We start from the raw sequence: 18,210 nt of genomic DNA, 5'->3' as shown, positions 1-18,210 counted from the left end.
ATTATGTAAGAAGACACAGAACAGTAAACTCAAAATTAGATGATAAGAGAGCTTTGCATTGTGGGCCACTAGTAGCCAAAGGTGAGAGGGATTCTGAACAGGTGCAGGTAGGACTCTATGTCTTCTTTCAGGGAATGTGGCAAGGATTTGTTCCCTGAGGAGCTAGCATCTTAGGCTGCCTGTGGTGGTCAGGAGCCTCTCCTCCCCTTCTTACATTGTGCATTATTCCATTCTCATACTGCTATAAAGATACTCCCTTAGACTGGGTAATTTATAAAGGAAAGAGGTTTAATTTACTCCCTATTCCACATAACTGGGGAGGCCTCAGGAAACTTACAATCACGATGGAAGGTGAAGGGGAAGAAAGGCACGTCTTCACAAGGCAGCAGGAGAAAGAGAGCGCCTACCACATGGTCAGGCTACAAATTTTCCAAACTTGAATGCTCTGCTTCCCTTTTAAACATAAGTTCCAATTTCAAACCATCTCTTTGTGAGCCCATATAACTGAATGCTTTCAGAATAAGCCAGGTAGCTTCTTGAATGCTTTGCTGCTTAGAAATTTCTTCTGCCAGATACACTAAATCATCTCTCCCAAGTTCAAAGTTCCACAGATCTCTAGGGCAGGGGCAAAATGCCACCAGCCTCTTTGCTAAAGAATACCAAGAGTGACCTTTACTCCAGCTCCCAGTAAATTTCTCATTTCCATCTAAGACCACTTCAGCCTGGACATAGTCCACATTCATAGTCCACATCACGATCAGCATTTTGGTCAAAACCCTTCAGCAAGTCTCTAGAAAGCACCAAATTTTCCTATATCTTCCTGTCTTCTCCTGAGCCCTCCAAACTGTTCCAAACTCTACCTGTTATCCAGTCCCAAAGTCAATTCCACATTTTCGGGTTATCTTTATAGCAGTACCCCACTCTCAGTACCGATTCTCTGTATTAGTCCTTTCTTACACTGTTACAAAGATACTACCTGAGAGTGGGTAATGTATAAAGGAAAGAGGTTTAATTGACTCACAGTTCCGCATGGTGGGGAGGCCTCGGGAAGCTTACAATCATAGCAGAAGATGAAAGGGAAGTAAGGCATATTTTCACCAGGCGGCAGGAGAGACAGAGTGTGCAGGGGAACCTGCCACTTTTAAAACCATAAGATCTCATGAGAATTCCCTCACCATCATGAGAACAGTAGGGGGGAACCACCCTCATGATCCCATCACCTCCCACCAGGCCCCTCCTTTGACACAGGAAGGATTACAATTTCGAATGAGATTTGGGTGGAAACACAGAGCCAAATTATATCACATAGCAAGGACAAGAATGTCTCAATCTTAGAGGATCGTTGTGACACTCAGTGTCACAATGATGTCCAGGAAAGAAAGCATCCAACAGCCACATTTCCCAGGTCTCTAATGCAGGGTACCATTGAGAGGCAGTTTTCACAGTCACAGAATCCTTTCCTTGAGTGTCTCCTAGCTCTCTCTTTCTTCTTTGGCACAAGATCTTAGGGCAGATTGCATGTCTTCCATGAAGTCAATATGGCCACTCTTCTGTGCCCCTGTGACCCACTCTGTGCTCTGTAGACCCACCTGTGCTTCTATGGGTCACAGCTCCTGGGACCATAAAGGTCACTGGTGGCCTCACGTTGGTCACCATGTACATGCTCCTGGTTGTTCATTTGTCAGAACTTTTTCCAGTGTGGAACTAGTCTCTTTTACACTCCAACCTTGTGTTGACATAATTTTGTTGTTGTTATTAGGCTATGAGACAGAACAGATTTTGCTTTAGTTTTCTGGCATCATCCTCTGAGGTGACATCTTCTCTTGACTCATTCAGCTTATTTCAATCACCTTCTCCTTAAGAACTAGGCTCAAGTCCCTCAGGGACTGGCCAGGAGATAGCTAAGTGACAACCTGAGGTTCTGCACACACCATTCTCTATTCCTTAGACAAAGGTTTATGAGGCTAAAGCAAAGGGAAGTAAGGCATTCTGATGAGAGGGAGCTATAAGAGGAGGCTGGCGTGGACAGTTTTCATGGTGTGAGGAGTCCAGATCAAAAGGAATATAGTAAAGAGCTAGGAACTTCTCAGGGGCAGCACCTCATTAGAGAATGAGGGTTACAGTGTCAGCCTCTCAAAAGTTGGATATTCTTTCTAATGCAGAGTTGTTCAGATCACTGGTGATTATCTGATAATAACTAAAATCACCCAAGACTGGGCATAAAATCATGCCATCACCATACTCAGTATACTAGGAAGTTCCCATGCCCCCTCAAAATTTTTTTTTTGTAGTAAGCCCCTCCCACAATCCTCAACCCCTGACAACCACTGATCTCTTCTCCATCCGTATAGTTTTGCCTTTTCCAGAATGCCGTGCAATACTGATATGGTTTGGATTGGTGTTCCCACCCAAATCTCATGTCAAATTGTAATCCCCAGTGTTAGAAGAGGGGCCTGGTAGGAGGTGATTGGATCATGGGGGTGGATTTCCCACTTGCTGTTCTAATGCCAGTGAGTGGGTTCTCATGAGATCTGGTTGTTTAAAAGCATGTAGCCCCTCCCTCTTCTGTCTCTTTCTCCTTCTCCAGCCGTGAAAGAATGCCTGCTTCCCTTAGAAAGTATCCTGAGACCTCTCCAGCCACGTTACCTGAACAGCTGCAGAAACGTGAGCCAATTAAACCTCTTTTCTTGTAAATTACCCAGTCTCAGGTAGAGCTTCTTAGCAGTGCAAAAATGGATGAATACAAATATGTAGCCTTTTGAATCAGGCTCACTCAGCAATATGCATTTAAAATTCATCCACGTTGTTGAGTGGATCAGTAGTTCTTCCTTTTTATTGCTGAGTAATATTTCACTGTACAGATACACCACAGGACTCCCCAACTGAAGGATATGGAGAAGAGTAATTGCAGCCACTTTCGTAAATGATCTATCATGTATACTAATTAACTGACTTAAACAGTTTTATGTTCTTTCCTTGTACAAAAAGTCACACAAATGTAGAGAAGAAAACAAAATGAATCCTAAGATAGTCTTCACTTAGCTTCAACAATTATCAAGATTCTTTCCATCTATCCCTTTTTACTTTAGTCTTTCTTGTTGAAATATATCAAAGCAAATCTTAGATATGAAAGTGAAATATGTAGAGATTATTCCATTTGACTCTCCAAAAGTTATGAATGTTTTTCATATAACTTTAATGTATCAGTATTTTTTTCTATAAAAGGCCAAATAATAACTGCTTTTGGCTTTGTGAGCTCTGAGTTCTTTGTCAAAATTACTGAACTTCTGCTGTTATAAAAAGAAAGCAGCCTTAGACTACTCATAAACAAACAAGCATTACTGTAGTCTACCAAAACTTTATTTGCTGAAACAGGCAGCAGGCCCTAGTTTGACAAATGCAATCTAATCTCCAGTCCATGATGAAATTTTCCAGATTGCTTCAAAAATGTATTTTACTGTTTTTTTGTCTCCAAACCTTGTTTGGATTATGTTTTTAAATGATTTTAAAGTTTCTAACATAAATAACTTACATACCCATATTTTTCAGTGCATATTAATTCTGATATCACTAAAATTTCTTCCTTGAAAAAGAACTATTTTATAAAATAAGCAATATGTATTTATCACTGAGAAATTAGGGAAAAAAACAATAAGCAAAAGGTAAGTCCTTCATAATCCTATCACCCAGAAATAACCATTGTTAATATTTTGGTGTATGTACCTCATTTTTTTTTTTTTTTTTCCTTTGAGATGGATTCTTGTTCTGTTGCCCAGGCTGGAGTACAGCAGCGTGATCTTGGCTGACTGCAACCTCCGCCTCCGAAGCTCAAGTGATTCTCCTGCCTCAGCCTCCTGAGTAACTGGGACTACAGGTGAGCACCACCACACCTGGCTAATTTTTTGTATTTTTAGTAGACATGGGGTTTCTCCATGTTGGCCAGGCTGGTCTCGAACTCCTGACCTCAGGTGATCCACCCGCCTTGGCCTCCCAAAGTGCTGGGACAACAGGCGTGTGTCACCACACCCAACCTGATGTATATACTTCTAAATGTAGATCTGTTGATAGAGACTGCTATACAGATATTCATCCACAGTAAAATTTTACATTAGCAAGGGATCCAGATATATATGTTATCACTTGTTTGTTTCACTACTATATCATAACATAAACATATTTTCATGCTGTAATGATCCTTTTACAGGTTGTGCAGATGATTGTGTGATAGGTGGGCTTCATTATTTACTTGCAACTTACTTATCTCATACTCTCATATTAGCTGGAGATGTAGGAATTAGAATCCTGAGTGCAACTCTTCCTACCATCTTTCAGTGCCGCCACTATGATGTGCATGAATGTCCTGGCTGATGTTCTCAAGAGCATCAGTGCTGCCGAAAAGAGAGGCAAACACCAGGTTCTTACTAGGCCATGCTCTCAGGTTGTTGTCCAGTTTCTAACTGTGATGACGAAGCATGGCTACGTTGTGAATTTGAAATCCTTAAGGATCACAGAGCTGGGAAAATTGTTATCAACCTCACAGGCAGGTTAAACAAATGTGAAGCGATTAGTTCCAGATTTGATATGCAACTCAAAGATCTAGAAAAATGACTAATAATCTGCTCCCATCCTGCCAGTTTGGTTTCCTTGTACTGATAACCTTAGCTGGTATCATGGGCCATGAAGAAGCAAGACGATAACACACAGGAGAGAAAATCCTGGGATTTTTTCTAGGGATGTAATATAACTTTTTGTTGTTGTTGTTGTTGTTGTTATGAGACAGAGTCTCACTCTGTTACCCAGGCTGGAGTGCAGTAGCATGGTCTCAGCTCACTGCAGCCTTGACCTCCCAGGCTCAAGCGATCCCCCTGCCTCAGCCTCCTGAGTAACTGGGACTACAGGCAGGCATTACCTCTCCCAGCTAATTTTTGTATTTTTAGTAGAGACGAGGTCTCCCATGTTGCCCAGGCTGGTCTTGAACTCCTGAAGTCCAGCAGTCTGCCTGCCTCAGCCTCCTAGTGTATTGGAATTATAGGCATGAGCCATTGTGTCCAGCCAGCTTACAATACACATTTATAAATAAAATGCCTCAGTGGAAAAAACAAATTCTGAGCACAGCTCTCCACCAGTGCCAAAACTTATCTTGCAGAGTTCAGTCTCATGACTGGAAAGAAAAATCTTTTAATATTGATAGGTGCAGGAGCTGGGTGCTCACACACATTGCTGACAGCACAGTAGTCATCAGGTCACCAGGGGTTTGGAGAGTCCCCGCTGTTCTCTGCATCATCCCTGTCTGTGCTGTTGCTGTGTGTGCATCAGTTCCAGGGACCTGTCTTTTGCTAGGGTGCATCAAACAGGCCTGATCTTGGCCAACCACAAAACACCATCCTGGAGTTCTCAGAGTTTTTAGTTCCTATCCTGTGGACGGCTCAAGGTTCTACAAACCATGAAACATGTAAGGATGAGGGAGGCCTCCTGGCCAGAATTCGGGGGAGGGTGCAAATGTGGTGTGCAGACTCCATAGGTGGGGGAAGAACCAAGCCCTTGTCTTTCACAGCTGGGAGGTGGGTAGCCTGGGGCAAGTTTTCAAGCCGATGTCACCCTCCACCTGGAAATAGACTCAGGGATGTCGGGGGAAGCTGGGGGAGGTCTGTGACTGCCGGCTTTCCCCCACTTCCCTGATAACCTGCATGACTCAGCAGAGGCAGCCATAATCCTCCTAGGTACTCAACTCCAGTGACCTGAGTATCTCACCCCATACCCCACAGCAGCTGCAGCAAGACCCACCCAATGAAAGTCTGATCTCAGACACGCCTAGACGTGTCCCTACCTGATGGTCCTTCCCTACCCACCCTGGTAATGGAAGACAAAGAGCATATAATTGTGGGAGTTCTAGGGTCCTGACCACCACCGGTTCCTCTCCATACTACTACAGCTGATGCTCTCTGGAAAGCACTACCTCCCGGCAGGAGGCCAACCAGCACAAAAATAGCCCATTAAACCACCAAAGCTAAGAACCCTCACAGAGTCCATTGCACCCCACCGCCACCTCCACTAGAACAGGCACTGGTATCCATGGCTGAGAGTCCCATAGATGGTTTACATCACAGGACTCTGTGTAGACAACCCGTAGTACCAGCCCAGAGCCGGGTAGACTCACTGGGTGGCTAGACCCAGAAGAGAGACAAACGATCACTGCAATTTGGCTCACAGGAAGCCGCATCCATGGGAAAAGGGGGAGAGTACTGCATAAAGGGAACACCCTGCGGGACAAAAGAATCTGAACAACAGCATTCAGCACTTGACTTTCCCTCTGACAGTCTTACCCAAATGAGAAGGAACAGAAAACTAACCCTGGTAATATGAGAAAACAAGGCTCTTTAAAAGCCCCCAAAAAATCATACTAGTTCACCAGCAATGGATCCAAACTGAGAAGAAATCCCTGATTTACCTGAAAAAGAAAAGGAATTCAGGAGGCTGGTTATTAAGCAGGGAGGCACAAGAGAAAGGCGAAGCCCAGTGCAATGAAATGAAAAAAAATGGTACAAAATGTGAAGGGAGAAATATTCAAGGAAATAGATAGCTTAAAGAAAAAACAATAAAAAATTCAGGAAACTTTGGACATACTTTTAGAAATGCAAAATGCTCTGGAAAGTCTCAGCAATAGAATTGAACATGTAGAAGAAAGAAATTCAGAGATCAAAGACAAGGTCTTCAAATTAACCCAGTCCAACAAAGAAAAGGAAAGCATAAGAAAATATGAACAAAGCCTCCAAGAAGTCTGGGATTATGTTAAATGAACAAACCTAAGAATAATTGGTGTTCCTGAGGAAGAAGAGAATTCTAAAAGCTTGGAAACATATTTGGGGGAACAATCGAGGAAAACTTCCCCAGCCTTGTGAGATACCTAAACAGCCAAATACAAGAAACACAAAGAACACCTGGGAAATTCACCACAAAAAGATCCTCACCTAGGCATATTGTCATCAGGTTATCCAAAGTTAAGATGAAGGAAAGAAACTTAAAAGCTGTGAGACAGAAGCACCAGGTAATGTATAAAGGAAAACCTACCAGATTAACAGCAGACTTCACAGCAGAAATCCTACAAGCCAGAACGGACTGGGGCCCTACCTTCAGACTCCTCAAACAAAACAATTATCATCCAAGAATTTTGTATCCAGTGAAACTAGGCAACATACATGAAGGAAAGATACAGTCTTTTTCAGACAAACAAATGCTGAGAGAATTCACCATGACCATGCCACCACTACAAGAACTGCTAAAAGGAGCTCTAAATATTAAAACAAATCCTGGAAACACATCCAAACAGAACCTCTTTAAAGCATAAGTTGTCTGGGCACGGTGGCTCATACCTTTAATCCCAGCACTTTGGGAGGCCGAGGCAGGTGGACCACCTGAGGTCAGGAGTTTAAAACCAGACTGGCCAACATGGTGAAACCCTGTCTCTACCAAAAATACAAAAAATCACCAGATGCAGTGGCAGGCACCTGTAATCTCAGTTACTTGGGAGGCTGAGGCAGGAGAATTGCTTGAACCCAGGAGGCAGACGTTGCAGTCAGCCGAGACTGCACCACTGCTCTCCAGCCTAGGTGACAGAGTGAGACTCCGTCTCAATAAAAATAAATAAATAAATAAATAAATAAATAAATAAAGTTTGAATAAATAAGTAAATGAAAATGAGAGATAAATTTCACATGCAGAAGAATCCAAATAATTGATGTAGGTAATTTTCCTTAAAGGAGGTGGAGTCTACTTCCTTACCCCTTGAGTCAGTGTGTGCTTAGTGACTTGTTTTCAGAATGAGACTCCGCCTTAAAAAAAAAAAAAAAAAGCGTAAATCACACAGGACCCATAAAACAAAAGCAAAAGTACAAGTTAAAAAGTAAAACAAAAAACAAAAAAACCCAAGTACCCAGACAACAAACAGTACAATGTATGCAATGGTACCTTACATTTCAATGGTACTTTACATTTCAATACTAACATTGAATGTAAATGGCCTAAAAGCTCCACTTAAAACATACAGAATCACAGAATGAATAAGAACTCACAAGGGCTGGGTGCGGTGGCTCAAGCCTGTAATCCCAGCACTTTGGGAGGCCGAGACGGGTAGATCACGAGGTCAGGAGATCGAGACCATCCTGGCTAACACGGTGAAACCCCATCTCTACTAAAAAATATAAAAAGCTAGCCGGGCGAGGTGGCGGGTGCCTGTAGTCCCAGCTACTCGGGAGGCTGAGGCAGGAGAATGGCGTAAACCCGGGAGGCTGAGCTTGCAGTGAGCTGAGATCCAGCCACTGCACTCCAGCCCGGGCGACAGAGCGAGACTCTGTCTCAAAAAAAAAAAAAAAAAGAACTCACAAGCAACTATCTGCTGCCTTCAGGAGACTCATCTAATAGATAAGGACTCACATAAACTTAAAGTAAAGGGGTGGAAAAAGGCATTTCATGCAAATGGACACCAAAAGCGAGCAGGGGTAGCTATTTTTATATCAGGCAAAACAAACTTTAAAACAACAGCAGTTAAAAGAGACAAAGAGGGACATTATATGATAGTAAAAGGCCTTGTCCAACAGGAAAATATCACAATCTTAAACATATATGGACGTAGCACTGAAGCTCCCAAATTTATAAAACAATTACTAATAGACATAAGAATTGAGATAGACAGCAACACAGTAACAGTAGGAGACTTCAATATTCCACTGACAGCACTAGACAGGTCATCAAGACAGAAAGCCAACAAAGAAACAATGAATTTAAACTATACCTTGGAACAAATGGACTTAACAGATATACACAGAACATTTCATCCAACAACCACAGAATACACATTCTATTCAGCAGCACATGGAACTTTCTCCAAGATAGACCATATGATAGGTCATAAAATAAGCCTCAATAAACTTAAGAAAATTGAAATTATATCAATCACTCTCTTAGACCACAGTGGAATAAAACTGGAAATCAACTCCAAAAGGAACCTTTAAAAACATGCAAATACATGGAAATTAAATAACCTACTCCTGAATGAGCATTGGGTCAAAAACAAAATCAAGATGGAAATTTAAAAATCCTTCAAACTGAATGACAATAATGACACAACCTACCAAAACTTCTGGGGTACAGCAGAGGCAGTGCTAAGAGGCAAGTTCATTGTCCTAAATGCCTACCTCAAAAAGACTGAAAGAGCACAAACTGACATTCTAAGATCACACCTCAAGGAACTGGAGAAATAAGAATAAACCGAACCCAAACCCAGCAGAAGAAAGGAAATAACCAAGATCAGAGGAGAACTAAATGAAATTGAAACAAAAAAAATACAAAAGATAAATGAAACAAAAAACTGATTCTTTAAAAAGATAAAATTGATAGACTGTTAGCAAGATTAACTACGAAAAGAAGAGAGAAAATCCAAATAACCCCACTAAGGAATGAAACAGGAGATACTACAACTGACACCACTGAAATACAAAAGATCATTCCAGGCTACTGTGGACACCTTGTGCACATAATCTAGAAAACCTAGAGGAGATGGATAAATTCCTGGAAAAATACAACACTCCTAGTTTAAATCAGTAAGAATTAGATATCCTGAACAGACCAATAACAAGCAGTGAGATAGAAACGGTAGTTAAAAAACTACCAACCAAAAAATGTCCAGGACCAGACAGATTCACAGCAGAATTCTACCAGATGTTCAAAAAAGAATTGGTGTCAATAGTTTTGACACTATTCCACAAGATAGGGAAAGAAGGAATCCTCCCTAATTCATTCTATGAAGCCAGCATCACCCTAATACCAAAACCAGGAAGGGATATAACCAAACAAGAAAACTATGCACCTATATCCTTGATGAACATAGATGCTAAAGTCCTTAACAAAATACTAGCTAACCAAATCCAACAACACCATGATCAAGTGTATTTCACACCAGGGCTGCAGGGATGGTTTAATGTATGCAAGTCAATAAATATGATACACCACATACACATAATTAAAAACAAAATCACATGATCATCTCAATAGATAGAGAAAAAGCATTTGACAAAATCCAGCACCCCTTTATAATTAAAACTCTCGGCAAAATCAGCATACAAGGGACATCCCTTAATGTAATAAAAGCCATCTATGACACACACACACAGCCAACATAATACTGTATGGGGAAAAGTTGAAAGCATTTCCTCTGAGAACTGGAACAAGACAAAGATTGCCCACTCTTACCACTCCTCTTGAAGATAGTACTGGAAGTCCTAGACAGAGCAACCAGACAAAAGAAAGAAATAAAGGGCATCCAAATTGGTAAAGAGGAAGTCAAACTGTCACTGTTTGCTGACAGTATGATCACTTACCTTGAAAACCCTAAGGACTCCTCCAAAAACTCCTAGAACTGATAAAAGAATTCAGCATAGTTTCCCAATACAAGATTAATGTACACAAATCAGTAGCTCTTCTATACACCAACAGCAACCAAGCAGAGAATCTAATAAAGAACTCAACCTTCTTTTACAGTAGTTGCAAAAAAAAAAAAAAAAAAAACAACTTAAGAACATACCTAACCAAGGAATCAAAAGACCTCTACAAGGAAAACTACAAAACACTGCTGAAAGAAATCATAGGCGACAGAAGCAAATGGAAACACATCCCCTGCTCATGGATGGGTAGAATCAATACTGTAAAAATGACCATACTGCCAAAAGCAATCTACAAATTCAACACAGTTCCCACCAAAATACCACCATCATTCTTCACAGAATTAGAAAAAACAGTTCTAAAATTCATATGGAACCAAAGAAAGAGCCCACATAGCCAAAGCAAGACTAAGCCAAAAACAAAAACGAAAACAAAAACAAAAACAAAAAAGAAACAAACAAAAAACCTGGAGACATCACACAGTACCTGATTCCAAACTATACTATAAGGCCATAATCACCAAAACAGCATGGTACTGGTGTAAAAACAGGCACATAGACCCATGGAACAGAATAGAGAACCCAGAAATAAACCCAAATACATACAACCAACTGATCTTTGACAAAGGAAACAAAAAATAAAGTGGGGAAAGGACACCCTTTTCAACAAATGGTGCTGGGATAATCAGTTAGCCACATGTAGGAGAATGAAACTGGATCCTCACATTTCACCTTATAGAAAAATCAACTCAATATAGATTAAGGACTTAAACCTAATACCTGAAACTATCAAAATTCTAGAAGAAAACACTGAAAAAACCTTCTAGACATTGGCTTGGGCAAGAATTTCATGACCAAGAACCCAAAAGCAAATGCAATAAAAATAAAGATAAATAGCTGGGACCTAAATAAACTAAAGAGCTTTTGCATGGCAAAAGTAACAGTCAGCAGAGTAAACAGACATCCTACAGAGTGGGGAAAATCTTCACAATCTGTACATCTGACAAAGGACTAATACCCAGAATTTACAATGAACTCAAACAAATCAGTAAGAAAAAAACAAGCAATCCCATCAAAAAATGGGCTAAGGTCATGAATAGACAATTCTCAAAAGAAGATATACAAATGGACAACAAACATATGAAAAAATGCTCAACATTACTAATGATCAGGGAAATGCAAATCAAAACCACAATGTGATACCACCTTACTCCTGCAAAAATGGCCATAATCAAAAAAATGAAAAACAGTAGATATTGGCATGGATGTGGTGAACAGGGAACACTTCTACACTGCTGTAAACTAGTTCAGCTACTATGGACAACAGTATGGAGATTCCTTAAAGAACTAAAAGTAGAACTACCATTTGATCCAGCAATCCCACTACTGGGTATCTACCCAGAGGAAAAGAAGTCATTATTCGAAAAAGATACTTGCACATGCATGTTTATAGAAGCAAAATTCCCAATTGCAAAATCATGGAACCAACCCAAATGCCCATCAATCAACAAGTGGATAAAGAAACTGTGGTATTATGTTATCTACTCAGCCATAAAAAGGAATGAATTAACAGCATTTTCAGTGACCTGGCTGAGAATGGAGACTATTATTCTAAGTGAACTAACTCAAAAATGGAAAACCAAACATCACATGTTCTCATTGATATGTGGGAGCTAAGCTATAAAGTAAAGCTAAGCTATAAAGTATAGAATACACATTGTACAATCTAATGTAATTATTATGCAAAGGTATAAGAATGATCCAATGGACTTTGGGGATTTCAGGGGAAGAGTGGGAAGGGGTCAAGGGATAAAAGACTACAAATATGGTGGAGTGTATACTGCTTGGGTGATGGGTACACCAAAATCTCACAAATCACCACTGAAGAACTTACTCATGTAACCAAATACCACCTGTACTCCAATAACTAATGGAAAAAAATTTTTGTATAAGAAAACTAAACATTAAAAGAAACTGAGGTACAGAAAAGTTGTCATTTCCTTCAGATTACAGAGCTAGTGTGGGTGGGCTTCAAGACAAGGAAGACAGGCTCCAGAGACCACAGTCAACCACAAGTCTACATTGCAATCAAGACTAATCTATAAGAAGGATGACAATTTATTAATTGATGATTGTTGGGGGGTAGGAACCCCAAATTAATATGCGCAAAAGAGAGCTCTTGGTTCCTTCCTGCCTGTCTCTAATTTCTCTTTCTTCAGGCTTCCCTCTCTCAGCAAACACCAACTTGATTTATCCAGCTATGCATCCCCAATTCTTGGAGTTACCCTTGTTCCCACTCCTCTCATCACATATCTAGTTAGTCAGCAAAGCCTACTGGCTTTGCCTTCACAATACAAACCTAACCCTGTCTCTCTACCCTCCACCACTGCCATCCTGGTCTAAGCCACCATTATCTTTTCCCAGATTATTGTAATAACTCATATCTGGTTTCCTGGTTTCTACTGTTACCCTCAATTGTCTATTCTCACTATAGCTGGAGTGACTCCTTTAAAGCAAAAGTCAGATTATGTTCCTTCTGCTCAAAACCCTCTGATGGCATCCCAGCTTTCTCAGAATGAAATCAAGTTGTCGTCGGCTCACACCGCCTTACGTAAATCTATCCATCTGCTACCTACTCTCCAGCCACTTTCCCGGTCACTCCCTGCACACCAGATTTCAGGCCCTTTCAGTTTCTCATATATGTTGGCTCTGCTGCATCCTCATGTTGCTTGACACATGTTGCTCCCTGTGCTTGGAAGGGCTTCACGGGTGGCTGCAGAGTTTGCTTCTCTACTTCATGCAAGTCTCTGCTCCACGTCACCTTCTTAAAGAGGTTCTCCCTGACTGCTGTGGCCTCCTTTCCCTTTCCTGTCCTCACTAGCCCTTTCCCCAGCCTAGTGCTCACGCCCCTGCATATATTACAAATACACGGTTTATTGGTCTGTTATCCTTCCCAGCCCTTTCTTGTTAGCCACACAAGAGAAAGGATTTTGTCTGTTATTTTAGTGTTGCTCTCCGTGCCTCAACTGGTGTCCAGCACATAGAAGGCATGCAATGAAAATTGTCTGAATGAATGAATGAATGAATGCAGGCATGCCATCATTCTGTACTGTGAACCACAATGAACATGAAACGAAGCAAGAGAATGGAGACACATAATAGGTCAGCCTACTAGTGGTCCTTTTAATTGCCTGATTGATGTTGGAAAATGAAGCTTTCTGGATGATAAATGAAAGCTATTAAATGCCATTCATCACAATTCTTGTCACAGTCAACTCAATAAAGTATAGAATGTACATTGTATACCTGATTTAATGTGTGCAAACCAGGCATGTAATGATACGAATGTACAGTTTGTGGGTTGTAGTTAGTGCAGAAAAATGTAGCATTAGCCAAAGATAAGAGAGTTGCTGATGCATTCTCTATACTGGCAGATCAATACGGTATTACAAAGAATGAAGAAATGAAATCAAAGGATTTTTTTCTGACAAAAGAGAGAAAAGAATGAAACGGAAAGGGCACAATTGGCACCATTTAAATCTATGCCTTTATGTTTTACCTTCTAATTGGGACCTGAGGTTATAAATCAAGATAATAAAAGCTGATAAATACATTGCCTTATTTTTCCCCACAGGGGAGGTGAAGGAAGATGAAAGAAGGCATCAAAAGAAAACCACTCTGGCAGGGACTTCTCATTCCTTTTCATTTTATTTTCTGGCAAAGACTACAGTGCATCTATTACTTGTCTGAGAGGTTACAAAAGAGGAAGGAGCATGGGGTTGTATAATAATGTTGGAAGCCTAGGAGAGGCCACAAAGAGTATCTTGTAGAGTGGGCGGGATTCAGAAGGTTCTAAGCCATGCTGTGAATCTGGCTCACAGGTCTTTGTGCTCAAAACACAACATCTGGGGTGCACTCCCAGCTCTTACAAGGAGCAATGAATGCTGCTAATGATTTTGCATTTGGGGGTTTTAATGGGGGGATAGAAATTTAACCAAAGTTGGAGGGAATTAGTCTCCAGTTTAGCAGGCTTCTTGCTAAAAGTCTACCTCCTGAGGTTCTACTGCTAAAAGAGGAAGCATTCTAGACACTTGGCCTTTCTCACTTCTTTTGTTAAAATGATATAAATGCCAAAAAACAAAACAAAAAAACAAGAGGAGATGTTCTATAATATGTAACAACAGGCCTTAACCCCAGAGATCTCCAAAGTATAACTCACATAGTCACTTTTTTTTTTTTTTTTTTTTTTTTTTTTTTTGAGCTGGAGTCTCACTCTGTCACCCAGGCTGGAGTGCAGTGGCACAATGGCATTATCTTGGCTCACTGCAGCCTCTGCCTCCTGGGTTTAAACAATTCTTCCGTCTCAGCCTCCGTAGTAGCTGAGATTACAGGTATGCATTACCACTCCTGGCTAATTTTTGTATTTTTTAGTAGAGACGGGGTTTCACCATATTGGCCAGGCTGGTCTCAAACTCCTGATCTCAAGTGATCTGCCCATCTTGGCCTCCCAAAGAGCTGGGATTACAGGTGTGAGCCACCATGCCCAGCCCTTCACGTAGTCACTTTTATCTGTAATAAGAAATAGGAAGAAAATGGATGCACAAATGATCTCTCAGATCCCTTCAAAACAGAAAACTTTAAGTTTCTATGAAATCAGGATGTTGCTTTATGAAACTACCTTAAGCAAATAGCTTCAAAGTACAACATTTCTCCAGAGCTTTCCTCAAAGATTAAAGTCCACAGCAGAGTGCCCCCTGCTTCCATTGAGGTTTCCCTAGGTAAAGGTCATATGAAAGAGCAAGTGTGATGATCAAAGCTCCAGGAACAGGAAAGGAAGAATGTAGGGCCTGGATGACACACAAGTCCACGAGTCCATGTCTGAGTAATCAGGTATGAGCTGTGGCTCACAGGTCTCCCTTTTGTTTGAACAGCAGCAGCAGAGAGAAGTCCACAGATGGGAATCACTTTTACTCACATGCCAGCTCACGTTGACAGTGCCCTGAGCAGCAGTACCATGGAGGTGGGAGAGGCAATCTGAGTCCACATCCTGGCCTCTCACTTGTTAGTTCAGTGATTATGAGCAAATCGTTCACTTTATCATCTGTCAAAGTGGACAATGACATAATGTATAAATGTACCTCAACTGGTGCCTACTGCATAGCAGATTCTCAGGAAAATGCTAACTTTTTAAGTTCCCTTTTACTTGTACTGAGATGCAGGAAGAATGGTGCATTAAAATCAACAATACATACAGGCATACCTCAGATATTGTGGATTTGGTTCTAGACTGCTGCAATAAATTGAATATCACTATAAAACAAGCCATACAAGTTTTGTAGTTTCTCAGGGCATACAGAAGTTATGTTAACACTATATTGCAGTCTATTAACTGTGCAATAGCATTATGTCTAGAAAAACTATGTACATACCTTAATTAAAAAATACATTTTTGGTAAAAAATGCTAACGATCATCTGAGCCCTCAGCAAGTTGTAATCTTTTTGTTGGTGGAGGATCTTGCTGATTGATCAGGGTGGTGGTTCTGAAGGCTGGGGTGGCTCTGGAGATTTTTTAAAATAACACAACAATGAAGCTTGCTGCATCAACGAACTCTTTTTTTCATGGAAGATTTCTCTGTAGTGTGCAATGTTCTTTGATAGCATTTTACTCATAGCACAACATTTTAAAAAATTGGAGTCAATTCTCTCAACTCCTGCCACTAACTTTGTATAATATTCTAAATCTTTTGTTATCATTTTTAACAATGTTCATAGCATCTTCACCAGGAGTAGATTTCATTCCAGGAAATCACTTTGATCATCTGTAAGAAGCAACTCTTCATCCACTCAAGTTTGATCCTGAGATTAGAGCAATTCAGTCACATCTCCAAGCTCTACTTCTAATTCTAGCTCTCTTGCTATTTTTGCCACATCTGCAGTGACTTCCTCCACTGAGTCTTAAAATCTTCAGAGTCATCCATGAAGGTGGAATCAGTTTCTTCCAAAACCTGTTGATGTTTATATTTTGACCTCCTCCCATGAATCATGAATGATCTTAATGGCATCTAGAATGGTGAATCCTTTCCAGAATGTTTTCAACATACTCTGCTCAGATCTTTCAGAAGAATCATTTTGATAGCTATAGCCTTATGCAATGTATTTCTTAAATAATACAATTTAAAAGTCAAAATTACTCCCTGATCTGTGGGCAGCTGAATGGATATTATGTTAGCAGGCATTAAAATGACATTTCTCTCCTTATACTTCTCCATTAGAGCTCTTGGGTGACCAGGTGCATTGTCAATAAGCAGGAATAATTTGAAAGGATTCTTAATGAGCAGTAGGTCTCAACAGTGGGCCTAAAATATTCAGTAAACCACTCTGTAAATAGATGTGTTGTCATCTAGGCTTTGTAGTTCTATTTGTAGAGCACAGGCAGAATAGATTCAGTATAATTCTTAAGGGCTTAGGATTTTTTTGAATGGTAAATGAGCATTAGCTTAAGCTTAAAGTTACCAGCTGTATTAGCTCATAACAAGAGTATGCCTGTTTTTTGAAGCTTTGAAGGCAAGCATGGACTTCTCCTCTCTAGCTAGGAAAGTCCTAGATGGCATCTTCTTCCAATAGAAGGCTGTCTTGTCTACATTGAAAATCTGTTGTTTAGTGTAGCCACCTTCATCAGTGATCTTAGCTAGATCTTCTAGAAAACTTACTGCAGCTTCTACATCAGCACTCGCTGATCCACCTTGACTTTTATGTTATAGAGCTGGCTTCTTTCCTTAAACCTCATGAACGAACCTATGCTGGCTTCCAACTTTTCTTCTGCAGCTTTCTCACTTCTCCCGGCCTTCATAGAATTGAAGAGAGTTAGGGCCTCACTCTGGATTGGGCTTTGGTTTAAGGTAACATTGTTTCTGGCTCAGTCTTCTATCCAGACCACTCAAACTTTCTCCATGTCAACAATCAGGCTGTTTCACTTTCTTATCACTCATGTGCTCACTAGAATAGCACCTCTAATTTCCTTCAAGAACTTTTCCTTTGCTTTCACTACTTAGTTAACTGTTTGGCATAAGAGCCCTGGCATTTGGCCTAGCTCAGCTTTTAATATGCCTTTCTCACTAAACTTCATCATTTCTAGCATTTGATTTAAAGTGAGAGACATGCAACTCCTTCCTTAATTTGAACATTTAGAGGCCATTATAGGGATATTAATTGAACTAATTTTCATTTTGTGTCTCAGAGAATAGGGAGGCCTGAGGAGAAGGAGATAAATGGAGGATTGGTTGGTCAGTAAAACAGTCAGAACACACATTTATTGATTAAGTTCACTGCCTTACATGAAGGCACTTTGTGGCACTCCCAAAAATTGCAATAGTAACATCAAAGATCGCCCTAACAGATATAATGCTAATGAAAAAGTTTGAAATATTGGAAGAAGTACCAAAATGTGACACAGAGATGAGGTGAGCACATGCTGTTGGAAAAATGGCCCCGAAAGATTTGCTGGACTTGGAGTTACCACAAACCTTCAATTTGTAAAAAGTGTAATATTTGTGAAGTGTAATAAAGTGAAGTACGATAAAATGAGGTGTGTTTTAATCTCTTCCCGGTTGATTTGGTGAAATAAATACATCCCCAAATAACAAAGCACACTAGTATTTGTGCCATAAAGATACACTAAAAGGAAGATTTTATATATATATATATAAAAATCTCTCTCTATATATATAATACATATATATGTTCCTTAAACCTCATGAACATAGATATAGATAGATA

The 18,210-nt window shown here is 40.3% G+C and overlaps 1 pseudogene; it reads left to right on the top strand.

The window, feature by feature from the left end:
- The first annotated feature begins 4,339 nt into the window (after positions 1-4,339).
- On the top strand, positions 4,340-4,739 carry LOC140709587 (small ribosomal subunit protein uS8-like; annotated as a pseudogene).
- The last annotated feature ends 13,471 nt before the right edge of the window (positions 4,740-18,210 follow it).

Source organism: Chlorocebus sabaeus, chromosome 21 (assembly GCF_047675955.1).
Source record: "Chlorocebus sabaeus isolate Y175 chromosome 21, mChlSab1.0.hap1, whole genome shotgun sequence".
NCBI lineage: Eukaryota > Metazoa > Chordata > Mammalia > Primates > Cercopithecidae > Chlorocebus > Chlorocebus sabaeus.
Note: the sequence above shows the minus strand (reverse complement) of the source record. Positions and strands in the feature narration are given on the sequence as shown.